The sequence below is a fragment of the Gymnoscopelus microlampas genome (genome assembly GCF_963454915.1).
Source record: "Gymnoscopelus microlampas genome assembly, chromosome: 12".
In the NCBI taxonomy this organism is placed as follows: Eukaryota; Metazoa; Chordata; class Actinopteri; order Myctophiformes; family Myctophidae; genus Gymnoscopelus; species Gymnoscopelus microlampas.
The window spans coordinates 51,709,356-51,717,457 of record NC_139949.1 but is presented as its reverse complement, the minus strand read 5'-3'; the positions used below and the strand labels follow the sequence as shown (position 1 = coordinate 51,717,457).

At 38.4% G+C, this 8,102-nt stretch overlaps 1 pseudogene across 1 annotated transcript; it reads left to right on the top strand.

Moving 5' to 3' along the window:
- The first annotated feature begins 375 nt into the window (after window positions 1-375).
- Window positions 376-8,102, top strand: LOC311057430 (annotated as a pseudogene). Its single transcript, XR_014602911.1, has 3 exons — window positions 376-463; window positions 739-2,380; window positions 6,476-8,102. The product of XR_014602911.1 is annotated as an uncharacterized misc_RNA (transcript).

Below are 8,102 nucleotides of genomic sequence, written 5' to 3'. Positions count from 1 at the left end.
TTTTGCACCTTAAGTTTAACCTCTAGATGAGGTAGAGTAAAATACTTAGCTAGTGAATAAGGGAAACGTGTGACCAATGTTGAATGTTTCTGTTGAATAAGGTTTCAATGTGTTCATCTTACATTCAGTGTTGCTATAGTCATTGTTTGCTTGGCTTTGAAAAACATTGAAACGTTGCCAATAGTTGAATTTTCTTATGTAAATTGTCATCTTGAAATGTAAATACTGTCTATATGAAAGGACATGCAGTAACTAACATGCAGTGCAGAGTGGAGGGTGTGAAGGGTTAACAGCTACAGTGCAAGGAGGAGTTTCTCAACAAGTCTAAACTGAAAGTAAACGGTGCAGTTTGGTGACAGCGCTCACACGCTCTACAAAACCTTCAACAGTTTGGTGACAGCGCTCACTGCTCTACAAAACCTTCAACAGGACTTTAACAGAAAAACTGACCACTTAAAACCAGGTGAGTACAGCAGATAAGGATTTATTATTCACAAAAAGACACTAATATAAGGTTTATGAAACTGAATCCAAACATGCTTTTCTCATTTCATATTCCTTGACATTCCTCAGTCCGATCTTTCAATTGGTAAAAAGAATGTAATGTTTCCATATCGAGTATAGAACATCGTTCAACATTATTGTGCTCTATTCCAAAACAATCCTATTAATTACTATCAAGCTATGAGATGTAGAATTCAAGAACTACTATACTGATACTTTCACTTTTATTCTCAGTGTGTAGAAAATGGCGTCAGCCAGCAGTCTCCCGTCTGAAGATCAGTTCCTGTGTTCTATCTGTCTGGATGTGTTCACTGATCCAGTCACCACTCCATGTGGACACAACTACTGCAAAGCCTGTATCACACAACACTGGGACACAAAATATGTGTGTAAGTGTCCACTCTGTCACAAAACCTTCTATAGGAGACCAGAACTCTTTGTCAATACTTTCATTTCTGAGATGGCTAACCGGTTTAGGAAGTCACTGCAGCTGAAAAGAAATCACACTGCCAACCGAGAGACTGCTAAACCAGATGAAGTCTCCTGTGACGTCTGTACCGACACCAAACTCAGAGCCCTGAAGTCCTGCCTGGTGTGTCTGACCTCCTACTGTGAGACTCACCTGGAGCCTCATCAGAAACGCACAGGCTTAAAACAACACAAACTAATCGACCCTGTGAAGAACGTGGAAGACTTTATTTGTAAGAAACATGACAGACCTCTGGAGCTGTTCTGTAAGACTGACCACATGTGTGTTTGTCAGTCCTGCACTGAGTCAGACCACAAGTCCCATCACATTGTATCTCTGGAAGAAGAATGTAAAAGAAAGAAGGCTGAGCTGGGAAAGACAGAGGAAGAAGTTCAGCAGATGATCCAGAGGAGACAAGAGAAGATTCAGGAGATCAAACACTCAGTAGAGCTCAGCAAGAAAGATGCAGACACAGTGATAGCAGACAGTGTTCAGGTCTTCACTGCTCTGATCAGCTGTATTGAGAGAAGTCAGGCGGAGCTCATTGATGTGATTGAGGAGAAGCAGAAAACAACAGAGAAACAGGCTGAAGGCTTCATTAAAGATCTGCAACAGGAAGTCACTCAATTAAAGAAGAGAAGCTCAGAGCTGAAGCAGCTATCACACACTGAAGACCATCTCCTCCAGAACGTCCCTTCCATCAGCACTGGGTGGAGACCCACCAAGGACTGGACAAACATCAATGTCCATCACTGTTCACATGTGGGGACAGTGAGGACAGCTGTGGCTCAGCTGGAGAAGACACTCAGTCAAGAGATGAAGAGGAAGCTGTGTGATGCTGAGCTGAGGAGGATCCAACAATATGAGGTGGATGTAACTCTGGACACTACTACAGCACATCCCTACCTCATCCTGTCTGATGATGGAAAACAAGTGATTCATGGAAATGTAAAGAAGAATCTCGCAGACTACACAACGAGATTCTCTAAATGTCCCTGTGTCTTAGGAAAACAAAGATTCTCCTCAGGAAGGTTTTACTATGAGGTTCAGGTTAAAGGGAAGACCGCCTGGAGTTTAGGAGTGGCCAGAGAGTCCATCAACAGGAAGGGAGACATCAAACTGGGTCCCAACACTGGTTACTGGACTATATGGTTGAGTAATGGAAATGAGTATGGCGCTGCTGCTGACCCTGATGTCCTCCTCCCTGTAAGAGAGGAGGTCCAGAAAGTGGGAGTGTTTGTGGATTATGAGGAGGGTCTGGTCTCCTTTTATGACTTGGAGACCAGAGTTCATCTCTACTCTTTCACTGGCTGCACCTTCACTGAGAAACTCTTTCCTTTTTTCAGTCCATGTTTTAATGATGGTGGTAGAAACTCTGCTTCTCTGATCATCTCTCCTCCTGTCATTCACACAGATTAGACTAGTGTTTATCAGTGGGAGTGGAAGTAATTTTGGGGGGCTCTGGAAGCAATGTTTTTGAAAGGAGGGCACTTTTAGCTGGCACCAGTTTAATGTATTTGAATGAAAAATGTATTTATTTCATCCTAGACTTTCTTTCATTAACGCTGCGGTTAAATGAGGCGTGGTTTGTGAATTGTGTTTAGTTGTGCTTTTTTTAAATTGGGATGATGATGGTATATTGGCCTCTGTAGCTGTCCAGTACATGTGTAAGTGTTTGAATAGGGTTTGTAAAGGTGGAGGCATGTCTGGGAAGACCAAGAACTTCACGTCACGATGCAACACATCGTTGGCTTGTAGATTTGTTGTTTTTTCGGCAAGTGACACGTCACTATCATCCTGATCCTGACTCTACCGACACCGTTTTTTTTACTCTTGCTTTCAGTTGATGTTTTAATCTCTGCGTTGTTATTCATGTCTTCAATATTTTTGCCTGATCCACTGCCTTTTTTGCTATTGTTTTAATGTTATTATATGTTTTTGCTTTTCTTTTTTTGCTTTGTTGTTAAATTGTTTTTGCTTTTTCTATAAAGCACTCACGCTTAATTATTTTTGCTGTTTTTAATTACTGTGTAAAACACTTTCAGCTACATTTAATGTCAAGTTTATTATTATTATTATTATTATTATTACCTACGTACATAATTCTACATAAAGGTATAAGGGAGTTTTATCCATGTCCATGTTGAGTGTTGTGCAGCCTTTTATTACATGTCATGACATCCTGAATGAGAAGATCTTAAATCTTATGGAAATCATAATATCTGCTGACAAATTGCATGTTTAGACATGTATCAATCAAATAGGTAAATATATAGCTGTGTTCATGTATATTCAAATAAACTGCAACAATTGACAGATGTCAGTTTTAACCTTAACTTAGATTTTGATATTGCTGTTATTGATTTTGTTAAGTCAGTTCATATTTTCCATCAGACATTTAGAACTACTGTAAATGCTTATTTAGGAATGAATAAGCATTGCTTCTTCCTACTTGCTATACTCTTTGTTTGGTGTATTGTGTTATATCAGTTCATTTATTGTTTTTGTTGGGATGTTTTCCTTTTAAATTTAGATATATATCTTTTAATAGTTGAAATAAATAAATGTATAAAGAATAAATAATGAAACAACAAAAAAAGGAACTAGTGTTATTGTCAAGTTTGTTCAGTAAGAATAAAAATCTTTGTCTCATGTCTCAACCTTAACCCATTTAGACCTGAGGCTGATTCTACAAATCTTCTGTCTAGTGAAAACATCATTTTATCCAAAACTGTTACTTTTCAGGATTCAAATTCAAAATGATCAAAAGTAGCAGATCTACAAGCTCAAAATGCAACGCTTCGCGCCACACTTTGAGCTTGTAGATCTGCTACTTTTGGCGCTTGTGTGACGCTGTAGTATGATCAAGTAGGGCGCTAATTTATGAGAAAGAAAACAGAGACAGTTAGAATATGGAGATAAGAGGTTTCTACACAAAAGCAACAAAATACCTTCTAAATCCTAATAGTTTTCTGAAAAACCTATGTTGCTATGACTAAAATCTAAATGCTTTCCAGGTTTAAATAGGTTAACCTATGAGGAGGAAACCAGGTATAGAAGAAGAGCAGATTTTCACTTACTGTGACATAAATTAAGAATGAGTTCCACTTTATGTTCTACTGCCCCTTATAAGACAAGCTGCATCAAAACATATTTAATAGGTGTAAAAAGCTAGATTTGATTTGGTTAAGTGATGCAGAGAGACTTGCATGGATTTTTGAAAATAAGATATTCACACTGGCAGAATATTTAGAGAAAGCATGGGACAAACAGACAAAGAAAACATATATGTAATGTATTTATTTTAGTTTTTGGATATTAACCAAATATTTTCATTTTTATTTGTTCAGTTTTCTGTTTCCAAGAAGTGAATGTGATATTGTTTATCAATACCACATTATTGGGGACTGTTATAGTTGTGTGGATTGTTGATTGTCCAACAGTAACTGAATAGCCTATATATTTTTTTAAATGGTATCTTTTGTTGAGTTTTTATTACACAATACTTACTCTGACCTTTTTGAATCCTGTGCCTGACGAATAACCCAAAGTCTGAAAAAAACTAAAACTAAAACTAATATAGGGTTCTCACATAAAATAGAAACTAAATAAAAACTAGCAAACCCGCTCTAAAAACAAACTAAAACTAACTGAATTAGAAAAAGAATTGTCAAAACTAACTAAAACTAAACTATAATGAAAAATCCCAAACTATTATAACCTTGCTACTGTCTTGTCAAATAAAGGCTCGAAAGCCCCCAAACAAAAAATCTTTAAAAAAAGAAAATAAATACAAATATATAAGATCATGGGGAAACCAAGAACCTATCATCAGTCTTGTGACACATATAGACACAAATTAATCTGATGATTCAATCAGTTAACAATGCCTCCATCATCAAATTATCCAATCATCAATCAGTTTACAACCGCATCCTCGTCCATGACAATGACAGGGACACAACTCGTGATCAAAGGATCCAATCATTTGTTTGATTGGCTTTGTTGAGGCTGGCCAATGCTATCAGGAACACTTCTCTACCTGTGTGTCTCCTCCCAGCTGGTGTCTGTATATAAGCAGGACATAAAACACATGTTATTCAGTATATAGTAACCGCTCCCAGCTGACACTGTGTGACTGACTGCAACTGGAAGATATTCAACAATTACATTTAAATTGAATTCCATTCAAACAGGTTGGCATTTCTACAGACGAGGATTCATCAGTACTTGTGATAGGTAAGGACTGTAGACACGATCATATTGTCAATAGCCTATTGTAGAAATAGTCTGTTACTGGTTGTTAAGTACAAGTTCGGTATTCATTTACTTGAGTAAAAGTACAAAAGTATTGGCATCAAAATATACATAAAAGTACCAAAAGTAAAAGTACTCATTGTGCAGAAGGAACCATTTAACAAGTTTTCAAATGTACACAAATTCTTTGAAAATAGCAGATCTGCAAGCTCACAACGTGTCGCAAAGCGACGCGACACGTTGTGAGCTTGTTGGCTATTTTCAAATTGACAATATAGGTCTGAAGTGGTGTTGTAATAATAATCAAAATCTACAAAGTAACTAGCTAAAGTTTTTAAATAATTATGGTGGAGTAAAAGTAAAATATTTGCCTCTGAGATGTAGTGGAGTAAAGGTAGGGTAAGTGATTTTCTTTGTTTAAAATAAGTGTTAAATAGCTCTATATTTTGAATGTACTCATTGCAAGTGTTCTTTCAGTAACAGGAGTCTCCATGTCTCTCCAGCTCTTTTGTTTTAACCCCAAAAAAATCACTTACCCTACCTTTAAATATTGAAAGTTGTAAATACTGAAGAAAGTAGAAATACCTCAAAATTGTTAGTTACTTTACACCACAATGGAATTGGCAGGAAACCAAACAAAATTGTCATTGTGTTCAATGTATCCAGTTGGGAAATGTTAAATAATATTACTGAAGCCTTACAAGTTTCCTATATTAAAGAAAACTATCATACACAGTAAGAAATTAACCATAATGCTGTGCTATAGTCCCTAACTATACGTCATTTACTTTGCCACCCCCTATATTTATCTGAAACTACACTATTTATCTGAAACTTCGCTATTTTTCTGAAACAGCAGTGCAAGGAGGAGTTCCTCAGCAAGTCTAACGTCAAAGTAAGAGGTGAAGTTTGGTGACAACACTCACTGCTTTCTGCAAAACCTTCAACAGAAATACTGACCACTTAAAGACAGGCGAGTACAGCAGATTTATTATTCATTAAAAGACAATAATAAGGCATATGAAACTGTATCCAGATGTGATTTTCCCCTATTTTCATATTCCGTGAAATTCCTCTGTCTGATCTTTCAATTGGTAAAAAAAAAAAAACATGCAATGTTTCCATGTCAAGTATAGAACATTGTTCAACATAATTGTGTTCTATTCCAATGCATAACTATTAAGCTATGAGAAGTATCATTCAAGAACTAGTACTGAAACTTTCACTTTTATTCTCAGTGTGTAGAAAATGGCGTCAGCCAGCAGTGTCCAGTCTGAAGAGCAGTTCCTGTGTTCTATCTGTCTGGATGTGTTCACTGATCCAGTCACCACTCCATGTGGACACAACTACTGCAAATCCTGTATCACACAACACTGGGACACAAATTATGTGTGTAAGTGTCCACTCTGTAACAAATCCTTCGATAGAAGACCAGAAGTCTTTGTCAATACTTTCATTTCTGAGATGACTGACCAGTTTAGGAAGTCACTGCAGCTGAAAAGAAATCACACTGCCAACCGAGAGGCTGCTAAACCAGATGAAGTCTCCTGTGACGTCTGTACCGACACCAAACTCAAAGCCCTGAAGTCCTGCCTGGTGTGTCTGACCTCCTACTGTGAGACTCACCTGGAGCCTCATCAGAGAGGCACAGGATTAAAACGACACAAACTAATCGACCCTGTAAAGAACCTGGAAGACTTTATTTGTAAGAAACATGACAGACCTCTGGAGCTGTTCTGTAAGACTGACCACAAGTGTGTTTGTCAGTCCTGCACTGAGTCAGACCACAAGTCCCATCACATTGTATCTCTGGAAAAAGAATGTAAAAGAAAAAAGGCTGAGCTGGGAAAGACAGAGGCTGAAGTTCAGCAGATGATCCAGAGGAGACAAGAGAAGATTCAGGAGATCAAACACTCAGTAAAGATCAGCAAGAAAAATGCAGACAGAGAGATAGGGGACAGTGTGCAGGTCTTCACTGCTCTGATCAGCTGTATTGAAAGAAGCCAGGCTGAGCTCATTGATGTGATTGAAAAGAAGCAGAAAACAACAGAGAAACAGGCTGAAGGCTTCATTAAAGATCTGCAACAGGAAATCACTGAGTTAGAGAAGAGAAGCTCAGAGCTGAAGCAGCTCTCACACACTGAAGACCACCTCCACCTCCTCCACAACATCTCATCCTTCCACACCCCTCCACTCACCAAGGACTGGACAAATGTCAATATCCATCAGTCTCTACATGAGGGAACTTTGCGGACAGCTATGGCTCAGCTGGAGAAGACACTCAGTCAAGAGATGGAGAAGAGGCTGTGTGTTGCTGAGCTGAGGAGGATCCAGCAATATGAGGTGGATGTAACTCTGGACCCTGATACAGCAAATGACTGGCTCATCCTGTCTGAAGATGGAAAACAAGTGAGTTGTGGAAACGTAAAGAGGAATCTCCCAGACAACACAGAGAGATTCTCTAAATATGTCAATGTCTTAGGAAAAAAAACAAAGTTTCTCCTCAGGAAGGTTTTATTGTGAGGTTCAGGTTAAAGGGAAGACTGACTGGAGTTTAGGAGTGGCCAGAGAGTCCATCAACAGGAAAGGTTTTAACATACCAAGTCCCAACAATGGTTACTGGACTATCGTGTTGAAGAATGGAAATGAGTACAGTGCTGCTGCTGACACTGATGTCCTCCTCACTGTAAGAAAGGAGGTACAGAAAGTGGGAGTGTTTGTGGATTATGAGGAGGGTCTGGTCTCCTTTCATGGTGTGGAGACCAGAGTTCATCTCTACTCTTACACTGGCTGCACCTTCACTGAGAAACTCTTTCCATTTTTCAGTCCATGTTTTAATGATGGTGGTAGAAACTCTGCTCCTCTTGATTGA